A 16,259-nucleotide genomic window follows, 5' to 3' on the forward strand; every position below is an offset into this window, starting at 1 on the left:
AGTAGAAGCTTTCATATTCGTAAAACTGATGATTCATTCTCTATCACGCATTAAAATCTCCAGAACATGAATATCGAACATTGAACAGTGTTGTGGTAGAAATGACACACGAAAGTAACAACATTTCTTGAAATCACATTCTAGGTGCTTACATGATTACATGGCTCATTTGCAGTAAGGTATGCATACCGGGCAGCTACTATGCGACAACTGCTAGATCGATGATGTCAGCAGTGAAAATCAACGTAGTCTGTAGTTCCACAGTTCACAGCACTAAGAATCGAACACTCGTAAGTTTTGGATGGTATTGCCAACTACAGAATGGTATCACCAGGTACTGAATGTGTGTTTGCGGTATGTATCTAAGCTTGTTGCTTTGGGCATTAGAAATTTACATTTGGCGTATCCTGAAATTATCGGTTATTTGTCAGTAGGCCTACCGTGCGGCCAGCCGGGGTGGCCGAACGGTTCTAGGCGCTACAGTCTGGAACCGCGCGACCGCTACGGTTGCAGGTTCGAATCCTGCCTCGGGCATGGGTGTTTGTGATGTCCTTAGGCTAGTTAGGTTTAAGTAGTTCCAAGTTCTAGGGGACTGATGACCTCAGAAGTTAAATCCCATAGTGCTCAGAGCCATTTGAACCATTTTGAACCTACCGTGCGAGTAGTCCATGTTTTTTCTTACACATACACACACACGCACACACACTCACGCACACTCCACACACACACACACACACACACACACACACACACACACACACACACACACAAAACTTAAAAAATAAATAATCGCTATAGACAAAAAGTACATAGTTCTAGTATGATCCATCCGTACGTATTCCTCCCCATTTTCCCAGTATAGGGACCTCAAAGCTCCCTCTGGTGTTCACGAGAATAACTAAGTCAATTTTTTCACTTGTGGTCTGTCACTAACTACAAGGGCCACGTGCTACTGTGGTGTCTTTTAACCGTTTTCTGTGAATTACGTCAGCCGAGCTGTGCGAAGCCATGCAGAGGAATACATATTATTGTATGGGTATATAATACAGAGTTTAGAATTGTTAATATAGGCGTTCATAGAAAATTTATGTAATACATTCTTTATGTATGAGATAATCTAAGGACATAAGATAAAGATAGCCCTATACCTCTCTTCAAATGAAGGATTGTTGGATCGCCCAAGTGCTTTACTAGATACGGTACTTTTGAACGTGGTAAACCTTTGCCTTCCTCTCAACTTTGAAACTAAGCAGTTACAACGACACTTTCAGTTAACGTGGACTCCAGATCAAGGATCAGCTCCACATTTCTCACATCAAGAAGTAACTGCCAGAGGTAAAACAAAAGCGGTGACAGAAACCATTCAAGCACTGAATGCGGATGAAACCGGGAAACTTTTGGGTTTGTAGAACGACGTGTATCCTGTCAGCCAGCTTGTCACACGTTCTGAAGACAGTTCAGCAGTTTGAAATTACTTACGTAACTGTCTGATTCCATTCCTCGCTTTAGTCTTTAGCCTCTGAAAATTAATTTCCCTGAAGAAAGTAACAGCAGCGACAGACAAAAGTTTTGAGGTATAGTTGATGTGAGAAATATCGTTTGCTATTCCACCTTGTCGGCAGTTCACAGCTTTCAGTCCCATAGGAGGCATAGGCCGTGGAACCACGGCTTTTCGATGACCGTGTAACCTCCCCCTCACTTATCGACCTTAATGACAGTGAAAAATTAAACCGCGTGTACCTAATGGAAATTTGGGAAAAGCAATCGTCACCGAAGTTAATCTGTCGGTAAAGAGGGAGGAAAGGGTTGCATCTAAACGAAAGGAAAAATGCAAATGAAACTGGTTGAAATTAATTTTTAAAAGAGGTAAAGTTAATAAAGAAAGTAAATGTGCGTCCGTTGCGTTAACAATTAATTGGCGTTAATTAGACATTTGAGATTTGGGGAAAATTACGGTCGCCAGTCCTATGGACAACTACTATAACTGAAAATGAAAGGTTATTGCACATTTAATTAGCACTAAAATTGTGGCAACTGAAGGTTGACACGTGTTGTGTGAAAACTGAATGTTTGTCAGAAGTAACAAATTTCGCTACATTCTGACTTAATTTAGCATTAGAATTAATAAAACTGGAAAATTTAAAGTTAATTTAGTGACTGAAAGTAATAGTGAACTTTGTTTCTGAAGCACTACGAAATTCAGTAAAATAAGGTTAGTCTTGGGCTAACTCAACAAACATTTCAAAAGCTACTTGAATCTACGCAATTTAGAAATAAGAGATTTAACTTCGAACTTGAATTAAATGATTCTGAACAATTAACAATAGTAAAATTTACTACGTACCAAGCTGAGCTGCAGTCACAGGTAAGCTAAAATATGCTAACATCAACTCGCACTCTTAATTTGTGCTTGTGTACTATAAATATTGTAGCCAGCTATGAATACCTTAACTGAACTTTCAAATTAAAGCAGTGAAATTGAATTACATTATTTTACTGCTGGCGTTTGAATTTCAACGACACTCGGGTTCATTTCGGAAAAGGAAGGGACCCTGCTTGGCAGTGCAATTGGGACAATGAGCAACAAAGGTTCATGCTAAGTTGCTGTAATTTTGTGATGCAACAGTTTTAAAAGCTGAGGTCTGCCATACAGTTCTGAAACTTTACGTGCTTTTAGTCTTCCTTGTTGGTTGATTGAAGGTTTGAAGTCGTCGATCGAGGAGGTGGCGACAGTCACTCATTGTCGGCCGTCGCTGTTGCAGAAGCTGGATGCTGGCGCGCCCTCTTCTCGACATGGTCACCAGGCGAAACGGGCTCTTGATGTGTGCCAGCTAATGCTTCTCGTCCGCGACACCGTTCTAGAAACTATTATAGCCAGTCGAGCGCAATTACATGCTGCCCAACCCCTAACGCGCGGCAACTCGCGGGAGCGTCACACAACACACCTGCTCCACTGCACTCCCCGGCCAGACCCTCTCTGCTCTGCCCGCGCTCCACGCGGTAGAGTTAACACTACCAAAGATCCTAAACAATTTCGTTCTCCACACGACCTATCGATGTATTCGTTCGATATCATAGTTTTCCCTAGGCCAGACCCAGCGTATAAATACTAATAATATTCACAAAACAAACCAATTATACATCGACATAAATGCATATATATACAAATAGTAAAACAATTACAATATACAAAGACACAGAAATGTTATATCTTCAGGTAGCAAAATAAGGAAACAAATTTGCAGTGCAATAGATGGAAATAGGAGGATATGCATTTCCGGCGTTACACGTGCCCCACATTGTCTGGGGATGTTCGTGCAACCTAAACAGACCCAGAAAATGTCCCAAAAAAGAAACAGCGGAAATGCATATGCTCAAAACATCAACAAAATTTAGGATTCGTCTAATTAAGCATAAATCAATTTTTAGACCATAATAATTGAGTGGAGACACTCCTAATCTTATTCCACTCTGTCATCTTGCACAAAATAAAACAGGTTGACAACATATTAAAAGTCATAGCAAACATAGAAAATGGTTTTGCTATTCTAAAATCGTCAAAATTCCTAACAGTACCAAGAAATGGAATTCTATTTACAAAATTAATCAGAGTACATGGTCATAAAAACAGGTAGACCAAAATACACGAATTAATAATTAATTACATAGAATACACAGTTTATATAACCTTTTCATAATTAATACTCTCGCCATGAGAGTCCACTTAACGCTAAACAAGAAAATAATATACAGCAGATCGACAAAAACATAAATATTGACAGTAGAATTCTTTCACATCGGCTGTCCGGGAAGAAAAACAACTCCACCTTCCGTACCCGCTAGTGCAAAGAATGCCGACAGCGGCACAAGAGCCGACAGCGGCACAAGAACCGACAGCGACTCCGCCCCGCCAGTATTGTTGCGCCCGCCTGTGCGGCACGCTTGATCTCACTCGACCTTGTAACGGCACTTCCAGAACGTCCGTTTCACTGAATTCTTTCGGAAAAACTCACTCCCGAGTAATCTCAAGGTGTCCATTAACACTATCACAGTGGACAACTCAACACTGTCCACTGAAACTTAAAACAGCGTCTAAGTACATCGGCAACGACAAGTAAAACACATATTCATGAAATCTTACAGCTAGTTACAAAATCATATTTACATTTCTTAATCTACTGTAACTCAGCTGAAAACTTAAACTAGCAGCTTGGATTTTTCAATTGACAAATAATCACTCTCTCTTAAATCATTTAGTCAAAATTAATTACTTATTAATTACAATTTCTTTAATGTCCTCTTGGTCAGGAAAAAGCATGGCAATCTAGCAAACCTTAAATCTTACACTCTATATTTACATACTGTACAAATTACCCATTGTGTGGTATTAATCGATCCTAGGTTGGTACAATTTCAAGTCTACAATATTCCGTATACCTAATCGTTTTTCAGAGCTTGGATACTCTAAGCAATAAGCATTTGTGTGAGGTATACCAATTACTTTATATGGTCCATTATAAACAAACTTAAATTTAGAAATTTCATTGTCTATCTCGCTCGATTTCTCATGAGCTTTTACAAGTACTAAGTCCCCTGATGTGTCGACAGAAGTGCCGACACAGTGTGATTTGAAGGGACCGCAATGCACGCTATAAACACACGAAGGATGGCGTGAGGTCTGAAACAGGATACGTAATGAATGCTATAAAGAAAAGTACGTAGCTGCTGGAATACTTAACTTTAATCCATCATTTGTATACAGCTGGAGATTGTGGCGATACAAGTGAGACTCTTTAGATACAAGCTATGTAATGCTAATGGCGCCTTGCTAGGTCGTAGCCATTGACTTAGCTGAAGGCTATGCTAACTATCTGCTCTGAAAATGAGCGAGGCTTCGTCAGTGTGCATCGCTAGCTAAGTCGTCCGTACAACTGGGGCGAGTGCTAGTCCGTCTCTCGAGACCTGCCGTGTGGTGGCGCTCGGTCTGCGATCACTGACAGTGGCGACACGCGGGTCCGACATGTACTAATGGACCGCGGCCGATTTAAAGCTACCACCTAGCAAGTGTGGTGTCTGGCGGTGACACCACATCCCCGATTGCAAACTTAGCAAAACGCGCTTTAGCGTCATGGCGACGTATGCGAGCATCGGCTTTTAGCTTCATTATTTCTCGCAAACGATCTTTTTTCACACCAATACTAATGTCAATCCGTGGAGGGAATTTGATTATCTCTTCCAATTCACTTTCTACACTTTTGTCAATGCCGAAATTCCTCACGTTACGGCAGTTCAAATTCATTCCTACGTCAATGTCATCCGGCCTGTTAACAATGTGTATAGGCTGGTATTGCCTATGCACACCGTCTCCTGCCTCGTCAAAACCAATTACCATTGTTTTATCTAGTGACATACATGTCAAAGTTTTGCTTTCGCAGTTAATCACTGCACGGTACTTTAATAGCCAATCTAACCCGATTATTACTTCCGTAGTTAAGTCTGGCACGACGACAAACTCTTGTTCAAATCGTGACCCACATATCTCGAAGTGGACAAAAATCTGTTTTGTGACCAGTTTACTGGCCTTCCCAGTAGCACCGATAATTTTCACTCCTGTTACTGGCATAACTACGATGCCAGGTCTATCTTTCAGTAACTCAAATATTTTCCCAGATACAGCACTCAATTCTGCACCGGTGTCAATCAACACGTTTAGTTGTAGGTCGTGCATATTAACAGACACTACTACCTGTCTACACTTGTCCTCCACTGTTTCTTTATTTTCCCACAGTAAATCCTCGTCTATATCCAGGTCATTCCAGAAAAAAACCATCCGGCTTTGATCCTAAATCCGGCTTATCTGGCGGCATTTTCAGCCTCTGTTCACATACAGTTTTAATTTCAACACGTTTGTCCTGAGGCTTAGTCTGTAGCTTCGCTTCCAATACCGAAACCTTTTCCTGTAACTCGTCAACTAGTGAGTGTTGCTTTGCTATCAATTCACTAATTGTCACCTTCGTTGATTCCACTTTGGTCAGATTGATCTCATCTGTCAATCTACCTGGAGGAATGTGCTCAGTAGTATCTGCAATTACTTCCTCTGGATCTGCGCAACCCACACTGCTACCGTCTGACCGTATAACGTCAGCTCTAACCTCATACACGCTGTAATCTATGTGCTTTTCTACCAATCGTGTCCGGCTATCACTAAAATTTTCGTAATCTTTCTCCTTAATACTCTCGCAATGTTTAAACTGGTGGTTTGCATCGGATGGGTCGGCTACTTCTACCACTATAACTTTCGGTCAAGTCTGCCGGTTAGGACCAGAACTTTCCGTTACTACTTCAACATCTAACTCCTGCGGGACGAAACACGACGAATCTTGCTCGTGCTCCCCATTAACATCAACTGTTTCTGGTAAAGTCCGCCGGTTAGGGCCAGAACTTTCTATCATTTCACAAACACTATCTTCCTGCGGGACGAGACGCGGAAAATCCTGGTCGCGCTCCCCATAAACACTTCTCCCATACAGGCCCCTATAATCTCTTAGTTAGTCGTATAAGCGACCGAACTGCCTTAACCAGACCTCATCCCTCTCTGCATGCCCTCGCTCGATGACGGACGTTTTATCCGAAATCTGATCTCTCAACACTTGCGAATCATTCTTAAACTCAATCTCCAGTTCCGCTGTGGGTATTACAGCTGCCACTTTATAATCGATTTCCGGAACACTGACAGTGAATGTATTTTCTACTGCCGTGTCTACAGCTGATCTACTACTTGTGGGCGCACTCCTTTCTACTAACACTGGCACACTCTCCCGCCGTTGATTGTTCCACACGGAATTTTCATAACGACGACACCTGGGTTTTCTCCTGTTATTGGGCCGCGAAAATTTCTCCACGCCCGGTCGGCCCCTCACCGGCGTAGCTAATGGTTTTCCTGTCTCGTCCCAGCAGATACGCTCCCCGGATGCTGTTGAGGCGGCTGATCACACCCTCTGGCGTTATTACTATTCTGTGAACCCCGTATCACGTTAGTATGATACTGGTTTCCGTCATTCCTGTTATTATTTGCATTTTACCGATTGTTATTACGGTCCGAACCATTATTGTTATTGCTGCCATGTTTGCGGTAGGCATTATTCCCATGGTTATCGTTGTTGTGGTTGCTGTGGTACCCGTTGTTGTTACCACGGCCTCTACCACTGTCGCGATTATTGCGCCAATTGTCCTCGTTCTCCACTCTTTCCAGGAAATCATTTATTGTCCTGTAATTGCTTCCTACGTAGCGTTTTGTATCATCTGGAAGCTTCTTGTAGAGTTCCCAGACTATTTCGGATTCCGTGCGGCGATCACGCAAATATTCCAACTTGTGGATCCAGCCCTTACAAAACTCCTTCATCGAGCCGCGCGAATTCGCATCGAAAGGCCTCGATACGACAAATTCGCGCCAGACACTTTGTTGTTTTTGCTTTGACCAGTATTCAGCCACAAACAAATTTTTAAACTCGTCAAAAGTCAGATTCGTAATGTTGAGGTTTAAGCCCCAACGCTTGGCATCACCAGCCAACACGTCAATAACCGCATTAATTTTTCTCTCATTAGTCCATGATCTGGGTGAAACTCTTTCACAATTTTTAATGAAATCCGTTGGGTGTATACCGCCTTTTTTCAAGGGGTCGAACCGCTCCTCTTTCGTCAACAATTCCGAACTATGTGCACAGATTGGCTCTGTTTTTCGTCAAGTTTCTTTTCTAATTCCGAAACTCTCGTAATTACTTGGCAAGTGGTTGTCGCAAGCGTTTCTACTTCCCTTTTTTTCTCTTCGCAGGTATTAGCCTGCTTCGTCACTTTAGCATCAACCTCGGACTCTAAAGCCTTTAAAGTTTCCACCTTCTGTTTTTCCTCTTTTTTCACTAATTGAATTTGTTCCGTCACCTTATTCTCGATGATCGGAGCAACTGCTTCTCCTACACTTTTCTCGATTCTGCTAATTTCGGAATTAAAACGAGTATTTATGCTCGCAATTTCCGCCTGAACGCTTACCATTTCCTGTTTAAGATTACCGATTTCGGTATTAATTACAACAATATCTTCTTTCATTTTATCAACTTTTGTGTTAACAACTCCAACATTGTTGTTAACAACTTTAATAGCTTTGTTCTGATTGTCTAGCTTCCGTTCAATTTTTTCAGCCTGAGCTTCTCGCTTGGCAGCCTGAGCTTTAATTTCTGCCGATTGACTCTTGATTTCATTAATCAAAACATTCAATAAATCAGTTAAATTCCCGGAAACTACCGGTATTACTTCCGTAGCGGCTTCCTCTTTAATTGTCCCTCCGTATTCGTCATCAAGGGGTTCAGATTTGATTTTCACTTCCGATCCCAAAACATTTTCTAAAGTTTGGAATTCCATTTCTGCTCTTTGTTGCGTTTCGGCGGTCGCGTCTTTCATGCTAGCCGCCTGCCCCTGAACAATGTGTACCGCGGTGCGCCTTTCCCACTGTTCGACCGATTGTTCCGTATCCAAGTCTACCAAATTTTGGTAATTGTTGCCTTCACGCATTCGTCAGCAGCAACGCGCCTGCCACCAGTGCCAAAGCGTGCCCGTCACAAGTTGGCCTACACAGCCCTCACAGCCGCTAATTGAATATTAGTGAGGCTACCCCGCCTGGTACCGTCCAATAAATTTCCTGACGTCGTTTCAGGGGGACTGATCCTGCGGACAGATCAGTCAAATTTAGTGGCGTGGCAATGACGGGACGCTCTTCTTCCTTAAAGGCGATCCAAGTAATGGCATTGATACCTCTTGTTTTTCATATTAATTCGTATGTTCAAATTTTTTGAATGATCTTCATAGAGTGAGACTAGCTAAAACGGACTCACTTTGCAAGGACTTTTTTCCATTTGTTTTGCGAATTTAAAAAAAATTGCGATTAATAATATCATTCGTATAGCATTTAACAAACTACATTATTATAAACTACTTTTAGCGATCTGCTTTTATAAACTTCTTTCAGCGATTTGCTTTTGGGTGAACAAGTCGAACACTCGAATAGGCTACGTCCATGCGAGAAACACGATCCTATCAAATTCACAACACTGGAATGTATGCACTTCTGCTATGCTGATAGTCACCTGTACGCTAATCATACCAGAAATTTTAAAGCTCTTAAACCTTAAATGTAAGTTAATTGAAATGAGTGAAATTCCTGGTACTAAAAATGAACTGCGTTTTTCTTTCCGTGTTAATACAATCACTTCTGCCATGTTGTCTAGCAGCTTTCTTGAGAGGGCATACCAGAAACATTGGGCAAATGCAGGAATTCTTTTGAAAAGTTTACATTTTCATATTGGTCCATAATTATAGCAATGGATTTAAACATTTTTTTCTTCCTGGGTTATCAGGTTTTGTTATCGTTAAAATTGTTTGCTCACTCAACTATTTTACGTTTGCGTTGTTTATGTGTGTAACCGGGTACCCTCCTCCGATGAGTTTATCATGATTCTTTATTACAATGCACAACACATCAGTTAAGACACTTTTGCAAAAGTGGAGATCAGTGCTATATTTTCCATTTCCAAGTGAATTCTACAACAATTGAGAACACTGCAGAACTTTTGATATCATTAATTAACATCCGAGAACGTGCGTAAGAGCTCTAGAACGTTATAGACCAATCTCGAAATTTCTTCCCTTAAACACCACATTATTCTGTTGAAAAAAATCTATAGGTGCTTGTATATAGTGAATAAGAAAGTTTCTTACTGTACACATATGATTCTTTGATTGCTATCATTTATCAGAAATTTGTTTCGCCTATGAGACACACGGGATGCGATGAATAGTTCACTGCCACTGTATTGTCTGCACATACAGTCGGAAGTTAGTGCTACACACAACACGTTTTCTCGAAACTGGAGAAAGATGAAGATCGCCTCCAAATATTATTCAACATGTTAGCTACACTTCATACCCTGTAAGGTATTGTAACGTTTGCTAAGGCTTGAGAAATGGAAATTGCGACCCTATAACACACCAACCGCTAGTTATCACGAAAACTGCATTTTCTTTGGGTCCCAACAATATTTCGGTTGTCAGATTTCGTATTAGTTTCGGTACTAAGTCAGATTTAATATTACAACATTTGCATTGTCAAAGTAAAAGATAATGTCAACAGTAATTCGCGTTCTACATAGACAGGTGACACTCACTGTTCCCAATCCACTGGATCGTAAATCTCACACAAATGCTCTCTGCATCAGACAGTAGGCTAGACTGCAACCATCGCCAATTTCACTCTCTTCAACTCGCCGTGATTCCTCACATTTTGACGCAGAGGATAAAAATGAGTAATCGCAAAGTAAATCCTGATACATTCATGCCACTCCTGCAGTAACACAATGCTTTGGCTAAAAACTCTGAAAGGGGTAGGGCACTTGTCTGCGAAAGGCAAAGGTCCCGAGTTTGAGTCTCGGTCCGGCACACCGTTTTAATCTGCCAGGAAGTTTCATATCAGCACACACTCCGCTGTAGAGTGAAAATTTCATTCTAGAAACATACCCCAGGCTGTGGCTAAGCCATGCACCGCAATATCCTTTCTTCCAGGAGTGCTAGTTCTGCAAGGTTCGCAGGAGAGCTTCTGTGAAGTTTGGAAGGTAGGAGACGAGGTACTGGCGGAATTAAAGCTGTGAGGACGGGGCGTGAGTTGTGCTTGGGTAGCTCAGTTGGTAGAGCACTTGCCCATGAAAGGCAAAGGTCTCGAGTTCGAGTCTCGGTCCGACATACCGTTTTAATCTGCCAGAATGTTTCTGAAAGGGGACTCTGATGGAAGAAGCCGAGTCTACGTGTACTGTACTTGAATGAGGTAAGGAATAAAGTTTCTTGCTAATTTTACTACTGAAACATTAATGAAAGGAAAATAGTAATTAACATTCAACAAATAAGTTACATCAGTTACAGACGAAATCAAACAAAAGACAACTGAGGAAGATAAGTGTAATGTTTGAAACTGTGTTCGCCTCAGTTCTGCGTAATCAGAAGTTTCACATAGTTGCGATGTCTTAATGCCACTGATTTTGGCGACATAATGTTGGGTCGCCCTTTCCTGCTCTGATGTCACACCCCACAAATTTTTTCGGAACGAAGTATGTAATGAGGGCAGAGTCAGAAATTTACAATCACTTAACGTAAAAATAAATCATTACTTCAGGTGTCTTATAAATTAACGTATTCTCACCAAACACGGTAGTTTATCGCCATTTCCCTGACGTCACTCCCCGCTAATTTTTTCGGAACGAAGTATGTAATGAGGGCAGAGTCAGAACTTTACAACCACTTAACGTAAAAATAAATCATTACTTCAGATGTCTCTTATGAATTAACGTATTCTCACAAAACACGGTAGTTTATCGCCATTTCCTACGTTTTCTGGTGTTAATTAGATACTTCTATATTTTTGGGAAGGAAATAGTCTAATACGTCTAAATGAAAGTGTGTTCTTATTGTCTTATACTCGTTCCGCTCCTTTTTTATTTCTGAAGCATCTACAATGGCACGTAATATTCGTACATATTAGTTTTTGTATATAATGACTGCAGATTTGTTAGTACATCACAGTTATTTTAGTCTTTGCCATTAGGTGAGAAATTACTTTTATAGCACAAGTTTCGTGAGGTTGAATTACTATTAGCTTCCATTTACGATATGTAAATCAATGAATATGTGCCGTCCTGGAGTTACACTTCGATGGTTTTCTTACGAAGGATGAAATCCACTCATTACTGTGTTTTGACGAGGTTCGTTTTCTGTCTGTAGTATTATCAAATTTCGGTTGGTCTTATTCGTTTGTCTTCTGTTTGTGTTGTGGTCTCTGTAAGTAGTTGGATAATATTTTGTTTGCTACATGTATTTACACTTTAGTGACGATAGTCATGGGTTATCGATATGCACATATACAGAAGGTGGTAACATTGCGTACACAAGGTATAAAAGGGCAGTGCATTTGCGGAGCTTTCATTTGCGATAAGGTGGTACATGTGAAAAAAATTTCATCGTGATTAAGGGCGCACGACGGGAATTAGGTCTTTGAACGCGGAATGATAATTGGAGCTCGACGCATGGGTCTTTGCATTTCGGAAATCCTTAGGAAATTCAGTATTTCGATATCCACTGTGTCAAGAGTGTGCCGAGGACACCAAATTTCAGCCATTACCTCTGGCCAAGGACAACGCAATGGTCGACCGAGAGCAGTGGCGTTTATGTAGGGTTGACAGTGCTATCAGACAAGCAACACTGCCAGAAATAACTGCAGGAATCAATACGGGACGATCGAAGAGCATATCCGTAAGGACAGTGCGTGGAAATACGGCGTTAACGGCGATATGGCAGCTCGTTTGGACCCTAATCGATAGGAGAACCACTGCATTCCCGATGTCAGTTGGTAGGAGGTGATGGTGGGGTTCGAGTGTGACGCAGACCCCGCAAAGCCGAGGGGCTAAGTCGTCAACAAGGCACCGTGGCAGTGGCTCCGTAATAGTGTGGGCTGTGTTTACATCGAATGGACTGGTTCCTCTGGTCCAGATGACTGGATATGATTATGTTCGGGTACTCGGGGACCATTTGCAGCCAGTCATGGACTTCATGTTCCCAAAAACCAAAGGAATTTTTATGGATGGCAGAGAACCGTGTCACCGGGCCACAGTTGTTTGCCATTGGTTTGGACAAATCGAGCCATACATTTGGACACCCACACCGCCCGATATGAATCCCATCGAACATTTATGGGACATACTAGAGAGGTCAGTTCCTGCACAAAATTTTGCACCGGCAACACTTCTGCGATTATGGGCGGTTATACAGGGTGTTTCAAAAATGACCGGTATATTTGAAACGGTAATAAAAACTAAACGAGCAGCGATAGAAATACACCGTTTGTAGCAATATGCTTGGGACAACAGTACATTTTCAGGCAGACAAACTTTCGAAATTACAGTAGTTACAATTGTCAACAACAGATGGCGCTGCGGTCTGGGAAACTCTATAGTACGATATTTTCCACATGTCCACCATGCGTAGCAATAATATGGAGTAGTCTCTGAATGAAATTACCCGAAACCTTTGACAACGTGTCTGGCGGAATGGCTTCACATGCAGATGAGATGTACTGCTTCAGCTGTCCAATTGTTTCTGGATTCTGGCGGTACACCTGGTCTTTCAAGTGTCCCCGCAGAAAGAAGTCACAGGGGTTCATGTCTGGCGAATAGGGAGGCCAATCCACGCCGCCTCCTGTATGTTTCGGATAGCCCAAAGCAATCACACGATCATCGAAATATTCATTCAGGAAATTAAAGACGCCGGCCGTGCGATGTGTCCAGGCACCATCTTGCATAAACCACGACGTGTTCGCAGTGTCGTCTAAGGCAGTTTGTACCGCCACAAATTCACGAAGAATGTCCAGATAGCGTGATGCAGTAATCGTTTCTGATCTGAAAAATGGGCCAATGATTCCTTTGGAAGAAATGGCGGCCCAGACCAGTACTTTTTGAGGATGCAGGGACGATGGGACTGCAACATGGGGCTTTTCAGTTCCCCATATGCGCAAGTTCTGTTTATTGACGAAGCCGTCCAGGTAAAAATAAGCTTCGTCAGTAAACCAAATGCTGCCCACATGCATATCGCCGTCATCAATCCTGTGCACTATATCGTTAGCGAATGTCTCTCGTGCAGCAATGGTAGCGGCGCTGAGGGGTTGCCGCGTTTGAATTTTGTATGGTTAGAGGTGTAAACTCTGGCGCATGAGACGATACGTGGACGTTGGCGTCATTTGGACCGCAGCTGCAACACGGCGAACGGAAACCCGAGGCCGCTGTTGGATCACCTGCTGCACTAGCTGCGCGTTGCCCTCTGTGGTTGCCGTACGCGGTCGCCCTACCTTTCCAGCACGTTCATCCATCACGTTCCCAGTCCGTTGAAATTTTTCAAACAGATCCTTTATTCTATCGCTTTTCGGTCCTTTGGCTACATTAAACCTCCGTTGAAAACTTCGTCTTGTTGCAACAACACTGTGTTCTAGGCGGTGGAATTCCAACACCAGAAAAATCCTCTGTTCTAAGGAATAAACCATGTTGTCCACAGCACACTTGCACATTGTGAACAGCACACGCTTACAGCAGAAAGACGAAGTACAGAATGGCGCACCCACAGACTGCGTTGTCTTCTGTATCTTTCACATCACTTGCAACGCCATCTGTTGTTGAAAATTGTAACTACTGTAATTTCGAAAGTTTGTCCGCCTGAAAATGTACTGTTGTCCCAAGCATAGTGCAACAAACGGTGTATTTCTATCGCTGCTCGTTTAGTTTTTATTGCCGTTTCAAATATACCGGTCATTTTTGAAACACCCTGTACATGCAGCATGCCTCATTCCTTCCGCAGGGGATTTCCAACGAGTTGAGCCCTCGTCACGTCGAGTTGCTGTACTAGGCTGCGCAAAAGGAGGTTCCACACGATAGTATGAGGTATCCCGCGACTTTGATCGCCTCGCTCTTAACACTACGCATATCCTGTTACTTATTAGATGTTCCGCGACCATACTTTTCTAGGTATTCAGCAAAGGTAGAACGGCTATTTTCATTTCTCTAGCTTCTTATGTGTTCTTTACATCAAATTTAGAAGCAATTGCCTGCAATTCCCTGATAGACTGATTTGCAGTCTTGACGTTCTAAACAGTCCACAACAGCTCTTTGGTACTTGTCTGTTTTTTTCTCTTGGTGTTCGTAAATGTGACTGGAGCGCTTTTCTTGGGACTGCGTGCTATTTGCAATTCTTGTGTCATGAGTATAGTTGCTATTCTTCGTGTTCATTGTGTTTGTGTGTTAAAGTGAACCATTTCTTATTGTCACGCAATAATGGGTGTTTCTGTTCTGTGTGTACTTCAGTGTCTGTGTTGTCTGTACAAAAGTTTTGGCGCTTGAGTAGAGAAGTGCTAACAGAAGAACTAATCGGTCAGGCGACCTCAGAGACTTCGAACGTGGGCTAGTTATCGGATATCACCCATGTAACAAACCCATTAGGGACATTTCAACCCTCCTAATGAAGTCAAAGTGGACTGTTGGTGACGTGACTGTGAAGTGGACACGCTAAAGAACAGCTACAGTTAAACCAAAACCATGGAGACCTCATGTTCCAACGGACAGGTACTATCTGTTATTGCGGAGGCTGGTTGTAAGAAATAGCATGAAATCAGAGGATAGAATCGGTCGTGTGTTCGAAAGTGGTACCAGTGGCCCAGCAAGCTATATGACAATGAATGTGAAGTTGAAAGTAGTGGAAGGTGACCGCCGACCAGGTCCTCATAAGCCACACGTTCAGTAGTTACCGCAAAGAGACGCTCGAGATGGTGTAAAGAGCTCACCACTTGACACTAAATGACTGGAAACGAATGATTTGGACTGATGAATCGAGTTATACCCTGTGGCGATGTCATAGAAAGATATGAGTTACGTGAATGCTTCCAGAAAGTTACGTGCCATCACGTGTAGTCCCAACAGGGAAGTAGGGAGGAGGTAGTGTTGTGGCATCTGTTCCGGCATAACGTGAAGCGCCGGCCCGCCGGTCAAGAACTGAGGAGCAGAGAGGGCTGTGAGAAGACGTCAGCCAACAGTACGCTGACCGACCCCTCTCAGACCTCTCTAGGGCGACAGCAGCGGCCTCTAGGTGAAGAGAACACACGGGCCTCTCCACCTGGCCGCAGCCCAGTTGAAGACTAGCTGTTCTACGAGCACTAAAGCAGCGACTTAGGAACTGCATAATTTCACTTGTACTAGGCATTGTGTATACTGATGAATGATGACTAACTGAGAACCTCAGCTGCCGACAGATATTGTTGATATACCTCGATGTGGACAGCTGAAAATGTGTGCCCCGACCGGGACTCGAACCCGGGATCTCCTGCTTAAATGGCAGACGCTCTATCCATCTGAGCCACCGAGGACACAGATGAATAGCGCGACTGCAGGGACTTATCCCTTGCACGCTTCCCGTGAGGCTCACATTCCCAACTGTCCACAATTCTACATATGTATTGTACCTTATAGACATTTGCCCACCCACTCATTACTCGCGCACGCTTTGGTGATTCACGTAAGAGTTTGGGCAACCTGTGCGCATTTGCACAGACGAAGGTCAATGGCTGGGTAGCCTTTAACTATATATACGAAGACAGTAACTTGTTCTCGAAAGAACAGTTACTGTTGATG

The 16,259-nt window shown here is 42.7% G+C and overlaps 1 non-coding gene across 1 annotated transcript; it reads right to left on the reverse strand.

The window, feature by feature from the left end:
- Window positions 1-15,920: 15,920 nt before the first annotated feature.
- On the reverse strand, window positions 15,921-15,994 carry Trnak-uuu (transfer RNA lysine (anticodon UUU)). The gene has a single exon. It is a non-coding gene; the product is annotated as a tRNA-Lys (tRNA).
- Between the last annotated feature and the right edge of the window lie 265 nt (window positions 15,995-16,259).

This window comes from Schistocerca nitens, chromosome 7 (assembly GCF_023898315.1).
Source record: "Schistocerca nitens isolate TAMUIC-IGC-003100 chromosome 7, iqSchNite1.1, whole genome shotgun sequence".
NCBI classification, from domain to species: domain Eukaryota; kingdom Metazoa; phylum Arthropoda; class Insecta; order Orthoptera; family Acrididae; genus Schistocerca; species Schistocerca nitens.